Here is a 7,863-nt window from a genome sequence, read left to right as displayed (position 1 = left end):
TGTGTGAGGGGGAATTAGTCAAAGATCAGAAGAAAATAGTCAACAATCCCAAAAATTTCTACTTTTCGAGAGCACATTGGGTCCTAGAACATAATTAGTTGTCATTTTAAGTCTTTTTTGGTGAATAATTTGTAAGTTCAATCCGTTTCATATGGAAAACTCAAAATAGTAATAAATTGTAAATAATAAAACTTGGTGAAGATGGTGTGAAGTGTAATACCTTGGATTTTTGGATTGAGCTTAAAACTTGATTAATGGATGATTTTTTTTATTTTAATTTTTGAGACTTTTATATCATTTGGGGTCTTTATCACTTGTTAGAAGAGTTGGAACATTAAAGTGATTTAATTTTATTGGTGGAAGTTTTGTAAATTAAAGAAAGAATGGTTAGTTGGAGATTAGGTGGTAGCTTCATAGGAGTTCCCGAACACATGTCCCTTTATGCATAAACCATAGAGACACATGTATGGCCAGAGTTACACCTTTAAGTTTCCTTCATTTCCTTTGCACACACAATAGAAGAGTGAAAGAAACGCTTGGATATTGAGATACAGAAAGAGAGCGGGGGAAAGCCTAGCCTTGGGTTTGTTGCTGGAGTTTCTAGGAAGAATAAGAGGAATTAAAGAGATAGAAGCTATGGCCGTGAGAAGAAGAGAGGGCTGGACTTGGACGTACTTTAGGACTTTAATTTTCTCATATTCTTCATCCATGAGGTAAGGATTTCTCTAACACTTGAAGCCATGGGAGGTTTTCATCTTGATTTTACTGATTCTCCTAACTTTTTATAAATCTCTGAATCATTATACTGTATATTTGAATCTATTGCGTTATTTATTATTTATATTTCATCTCTAAAAATCTGTTTCACATGTGTTGAAAATATGATCTTCATCTAGTCTTACAACCTTTGTTTTCATGAATTAAAGGTATGAGTCATGGCACTTGCTGGATTTTGTTATATTGATTTTGTATCAGTTTCTTATGCTTTGTATTTTGAGTTGGCTTAGTCATATTTGGACTGAATTTTATTGTTGCTAAACTATGGGACTAGGAGGGTGATGTTTCGAACGAAAGGGGTGAGTAATTGGATATGAGCTACTCGTAGGTGAAAGACCTTAAACCTACAGCGGTAGACTCTGTTGGGATTTATATGCCCTGGCATAGCAAATTCCTATTTGGATTATAGTGACATGTGTTCCTGACATATCTGAAATATTTATGATTTATATAATTGGTGAATTCAATGTATTATGGTTCGATTCATTATGGAATTGATAGCGTCCACTTGATTATAGGAAATATTTATATATATATGTGATGACAATAAATACATGAATATAAATAGTAATCATAAATTGTTCATAGTTGGTAATTATGGATGGACTCATTACTAACTAAGACTTGAACTAGATCCGCGTTAGGTTGAGATATATTGCGAGAGCTGTCGTATGCAATTGCTCCCTATCACCGTCATGGCATTTGACTCTTAAGCATGAGAGAAGTATAAACTCTTTTATTAATTAGCAATTACTTTGATTTGTTCGGCGGAATCTTCAGAATCCTTAAACCGGCACTTTGGGTAATTATGTAATTAATAGTTAGAGGGTTCTATTTTCAATATTTGCATCATTGCTACTTGTATTTATTTTGTATTGATTATGGTTAATAACAAAGTAAATTCGAAGGCCTTCGTGTGTTTTTAGACAAAATGATTTATTGTATATTTATTTATTTAAATTATTATTTTTTGTCAAACAAATATTTTATTGTGATCGAGCCAGAAATAATCAATGGTACCAAAATAAATATATTAATTAAGTAGTCGGATTGATGACTTTATTTATCCGATAACTAATTATGCATAGAGGGGTCAAAGTGTAACATTGACTTAGAGGTTATTTATTATTTAATTGAAGTTCAATTAATTTCTTTTAGTAGAGTAGAAATTAATTTATGAATTAATTGAATTTGGTCCATGGATCGGGCCGATTATTTATTCATTGTAGCCAATAAAATAATAAGCCCAAAGGATTCTCACTCATAGCCTAACTTGATATTGGAATCCTATTAGATTTGAGATATGTGAATTAGAGATTGAGAATGATTTATTATTTCCTTTTCTTTATCTTTATGTTGCCTATATATATACATGGTCTATGTATATTGTGGGGTGATTTTTTGGAAGAAGGAAAAATGAATATATTTTCTCTCTCTAGAAAATTAGGGTTAATGTTCTCATCTAATGGAGGTTCCCACAAGCCTAGTTTTCCAAGGTCATTCATAGAGGTTTATGAGTGATTCTTAAAGGCAAACAATTACCAAGAAGATGGAGATCTAAGGAAAAGACATCTTGCTAAGGGATTTACAATAAGTGAGAATATTCACTTTAGAGGAAAGATTTAAAGGTTTACTCATACCTTTGATGTAAATATTCAATCTATTAATTGAATGACACATCATATTTTATTTTTGCAAAAAACTTGTCTCTTTGTGATGAATCAAGATTTATGAATTAAAATCTCTCAAAAAGTTTTTAAAACTTGCACGTTTCCCAATAGACCCTAGACAGGTATTCAGAGTTGAATACCAATTAGTCGAAGTCGGAGTGATAGTTTAGGATCACTCTAGTTGTAGTAAAGGTATTTGATAAATGTTCAATAGAAAAGTTCTGCTCTTTGTCAACTCAATGCATCTCTTAATTTGTTTGGAATCCAAAAATTCAAGGGGTTTGGTAATTTTCAGCCTAAATGTTTTCGTGAATGGTTTTGTTATGAAATTTGTAAATTTTTACTGTGTAAAACATAGCATGTGCCAAAAACCTCATGGAGGCTAGTGTTAGGTTTTTCCTATTGGGACTTCTAGCTCACCCCATCATTTCCGCAGGTTTTAATGATCCTTTGTGTTTGAAGTCTTTGATTTGTTTCATTGGAGACCATTATGTTTGTGTAGTTTAGGTGATTGATTAAATGTTTGATTCAATTTTACTTGAGGAATTTTTTGTATATTATGGATTGGATATGATACCTATTGTGTATGTATCATTTATGGACATTGTGGAGGGTATAGTATATAGTATACGTTGCATGTGGTTTTTGTATGAATTTGGTGGTTTGGGACAAGCAGGAAATTCACTTTTCTTTCAATTTTGTTGAAATTCGAAAATTTCTCCAAGGAGCTGTATTGATCGAAATGCTTTTAAATTTTTACCACAACTTCCTTTATGCATCTAGTATTTCTCTATTAAATTTCATAATTTTTGGATCATCAGATTTTTTTCTAAAAACTCAAGAGTACCTGTTGTTCGGATTTTATATCTGCTAGAAGTCAGATTTTAAATCAATTATTTGACCAACTTCTTGAGACCGGATCTTTATCAAAATTTTCAGTTTTATACTTCCCTAAGTATGCTTTCTAAAAATGAATTTATTGGAATTTTCTTAGCTCCGGATATTTTTCAAATGAATGAAATTTTTCGAAACACTTTATTTTCAGTTCATTTTAGACAGCCATTTTTCTTCCAAAAATTGATTTTATTGGCAAAGCTTAAGTTGTTGGGAATTGAAGTGTCACATTACCCTTTGAGTCTAGTTTTCAAATCATTTTCGTTTGCTTTGTTTCGATTTAAAATGAATTTTCTATGAATTTTTAACAAATGGCAGCGCAGATTTTGTTTTGTAAATGATTGTGATGTGTTTAAGTTGATAATTATTGGAGTGGGGTAGCGGAAGTGTGCTTGAGGTTCTTTAAGTATATTTGGGCAATGAATGGGTTATGGGTTTTTATATCGGATGATTGTTGATAATTTATTTGGACGGTTTTCAAATCATGTTTTGTGTTGCCTGTAATTTTGGATCATTACATGAAGTACTTTTCATAGAAGGAGAACCTTTTTTTTTTAAAAGTATCAGGAGATTGGATCCAATCAATATATATATATATATATATATATATATATATAATATAATATAATAAAACTGTAAATAATAAAACTTGATGAAGATGATGTGAAGTACTTCCGATAGAAAAGAGAATTTTTTTTTTAGTAGTATCGGGAGATTGGATCCAATCAATATATGTATATATATATATATATATATATATATATATATATATTCAAGAAAATAAAATTAGAATTTACGTTTATATATATATATATATATAATATAATATAATAAAACTGTAAATAATAAAACTTGATGAAGATGATGTGAAGTGCTTCCGATAGAAAAGAGAATTTTTTTTTTTAGTAGTATCGGGAGATTGGATCCAATCAATATATATATATATATATATATATATATATATATATATATATTCAAGAAAATAAAATTAGAATTTACGTTTTTACAGTTAGAATTTATTTTTTCAAGAAAATAAAATTAACATAAGCAATCATGTTTAAAAATAGCATAAAATGATCCAACACCTTTTTAAGTTTGTTTTTACTCTTACTATTCACATACTAATATATCATTGTTTTTTGTTTAGTTGATTGTCAACCAGAACAAAACTCACAAAATTTAGAAGTATAAATTTAGTCTTAATTAGTTGGATTATGGCCTCAAGTAATTTAATTATAGATTCACTCTAATATAATATTAAAACATCTAAATAATACTTCGTTTGTCATTTTAGGACAAATGTTCGCTATCAAGCTAATACGGATAGTCTAGTCTCTTTCTCTCTCTCTCTCTCTCTCTCTCTCTCTAACACACACACACAGTGAGAAAAATGGTGGACACTCACCAAAAGCCTCATGTGATTGTTTTCGCATACCCTCTACAAGGCCATCTAATCCCAGACGTCCATTTAGCCAAGAAGTTTGCATCAGATCGAGGGCTTTACCATCACCTTCATCAACACCCCATCAATCGACCACCAGATATCCAGCGGCCATCCAAACGGCGCTGGAGATGACATATTCGCCGGAGCACGTGAATCTGGTCTGGACATACGTTACGCCACCGTGAGCGACGGTCTTTCGGTGGAGTTCGACCGCTTCCACAACTTGGTTGAGTTCCAGGAGGCTCAGCGCGCTCCATGTCATAGGGAGCCATGTGGATGAACTCATGGGAGAGATAGTCCGGACGGTGGAGCCATCGGTGTCTTGCTTGGTCGGCGACACGTTCCATGTGTGGAGTCTGACGATTGTGAAAAAGTATAACCTGGTCAATGTTTCCTTTTGGACTGAAATTGCTTTGGTATTCACTCTCTACTATCACTTGGACCTTCTAACTGTGAGTACCCTCTCTCTCTCTTTCTCTCTCTCACACACACACACACACAAACACCCAAAATTTACACCATCCACCACCAAGCGTTTCTTTCCCCCACTGTTCCATCTATCTCTATTTCTCAAAATTTTAGAATATTAAAGAGAGGATATATATCGGTCTCAATTGAAGTATTGTGTTTTGGGACAGGACAGAGAGGGAGTATAAATTAGTCAATTGATTAATAAAAAGTAAATATTTGTATGAGATATAGCTTTTGTTGTTGGAGTATAAAACACACCTTTCACACACACACACACACACAAAGAGAGTAAACATTTAGGAAATAATATAAATACTTAGAAAGTTGAGGAAGTGCATGTGGTGTGTTGCTTTTACCTCGTAGGAATTTTTTTTTTTTCATTTATTTATTATTTTTTTGTTTTTATTTTTATGTAGAGAAAAGAGTGATATTTTTAATAATATCAAATTGTGTTTGGTAATGCATTTAAAGTTTTGATAAATATTTATTCTTATAAATAGTCTCTTTCTATTAATATTTTTGTTATTTTCAAAAAGCTACAAAATTTGAGTTTTGACCAAATTATTGTTTTTCTTAGAAATTGATGACCATATTCATGAAAACAATAAGCTCTGCATTCCTAGACATTTGTACTCCACTATTTTTCTTTTTTCTTTTTTCTTTTTTTCCTTAAAGAAAAAGAATAAGAAAATAATTGCATAAAAAAAACACTTTTAACACTCCAAAATGTATCAAAAAAAAAAAGAAAAAAAAAAAGAAGGTATTTACTATTTCATTTTCAAAAGATAATTACGTCATGTTATTTATTAGGTAATCGGAAGGATACCATAAATTATATTCCTGGTTAAAGCTATTGAGCCAACGGACTTGCTGTCATATCTTCACGATGCCGATATATCAACAATACTGCACCAGACCATCTACAAGGCCTTTAATGAAGTCACGATAGCAGATTTTATCCTTATTAATTAACACCGTGCATGAGCTCGAATCTGAAACAATCTCAGCCCTACATCAAAAGCAGCCCACTTTCGCAAATGGGCCCATTTTCCCTTCTGGCTTCACCAAGAGCATTGTGACCACGAGCCTCTGGTCCGAGTCAGACGGCACCCAATGGCTCAACACTAAGCCCACTGGGTCGGTTTTGTATGTCTCTTGTGGCAGCTTGGCCCATGTTAGTCAAGATGACTTAATGGAGATAGCACATGGGCTTTGGCTCAATGGAGTGAGTTTTATTTGGGTGCTTCGACTGGACATTGTAGATTCTGGAAAGGCTTATTCCCTACCCGTTGGATTTGAAGAAGGTATCAAAGATATAGGGTCGATCATGACGTGGTGCACTTAAATTGTTGTGATCTCCTATCCATCAATAGGAGGGTATTTAACTCATTGTGGTTAGAATTCAATATATATGGTGTTCTCTTCCATTTCTTTGTTTCCCTTGCTTCTCTGATCAAATCCCTAAACGAAAATTAACGGTTGATGATTGGAAGATAGAAATCAATCTATGTGATGAGAAATCAATCATTAGGAAAGAAGTTGCGCAGAAGATCAACCATTTGATGAGTGAAAAATATGGATTGAGGAGTGAGGTCAAGAAGCTTAAAAAAATATTGAAAAATACAATTGCAACTGATGGATCGTCATACAAAAATTTTAATCAATTTATCAAAGATCTTGAAGTTAAATTCATGAAAGACGTACGTGGTCTTGCTACATCATCTCAACAACAATGACTAGCCAAGCTTATGTTGTATTCAACAACATGGAATCAATTTCTTTAAATTAGAAGCTTGGTAACAAACATACTTGGATTACACTAAATTGGAATTTCTCCTATTCCTAAACCTCTTTTATTTGTTAATCTTTATCACAAAATTATTCTGATTTTCATCATAAATTTCCATGAATAATGTTTGGCCTCTCATTTCCATTATCACATAAATGAGACTATCCAAATTTATGTTTAATTTAAAACTTTTTGATGATAAAAAGCTATAGTTATGAATTGTTAGGGGATGTTGGTGTTTAATTTTAGGGGTAGTTACACTAACCTTCCCTAAGTTTTCGTCCATCTACATTGACCTCCCCTCTTATTTGCCAAATAATAATAAACTCTCTTGAGATTTGTATACGTATAAGAAGGATCTCCCCTCCCTTTATGGAAAATACTCTTACTAACTTAAAATGATGGTGTCATCAATTTTTATTAACAAACTTTCATTCTAATACGTAAATAAAGCATCTGAAGTGTCTAAAATGCCATCATAATCATTTCTCCCCTCTCCTCATACTCTCTTTCCTCAATCAAATCCAAAACGTAAACAAATTTTTTCTTTTTTGGAACCCTCATAATTATTTCTCCCCTCTCCTTAATTTTTTTTCTCCAATCTCTTTCTCTCTCTACTCTCTTTCCTCAATCAAATCCAAAATTATTGACGAAAGTCAATTTCCACAATTGCTTAGTGGAGGTTGTTGCATGATGAACCCTTCTGCTCGTAATTATTGTCTCGATCTATGAATTAGTCCATGTTCAAAATCTATGAATTAGTCAATGTACAAAATTTAGTAGGCTGACCCACCCGATAGCTAATTTTTCAACTTATC

At 32.2% G+C, this 7,863-nt stretch overlaps 1 pseudogene; it reads left to right on the top strand.

The window, feature by feature from the left end:
• Positions 1-4,731: 4,731 nt before the first annotated feature.
• On the top strand, positions 4,732-6,992 carry LOC132309176 (UDP-glycosyltransferase 86A1-like; annotated as a pseudogene).
• Positions 6,993-7,863: the final 871 nt, after the last annotated feature.

Source organism: Cornus florida, unplaced genomic scaffold, assembly GCF_030987335.1.
Source record: "Cornus florida cultivar Cherokee Brave unplaced genomic scaffold, ASM3098733v1 CherokeeBrave_3.0.0_Hap2_Chr05, whole genome shotgun sequence".
Classification (NCBI taxonomy): Eukaryota; Viridiplantae; Streptophyta; class Magnoliopsida; order Cornales; family Cornaceae; genus Cornus; species Cornus florida.
Note: the sequence above shows the minus strand (reverse complement) of the source record. Positions and strands in the feature narration are given on the sequence as shown.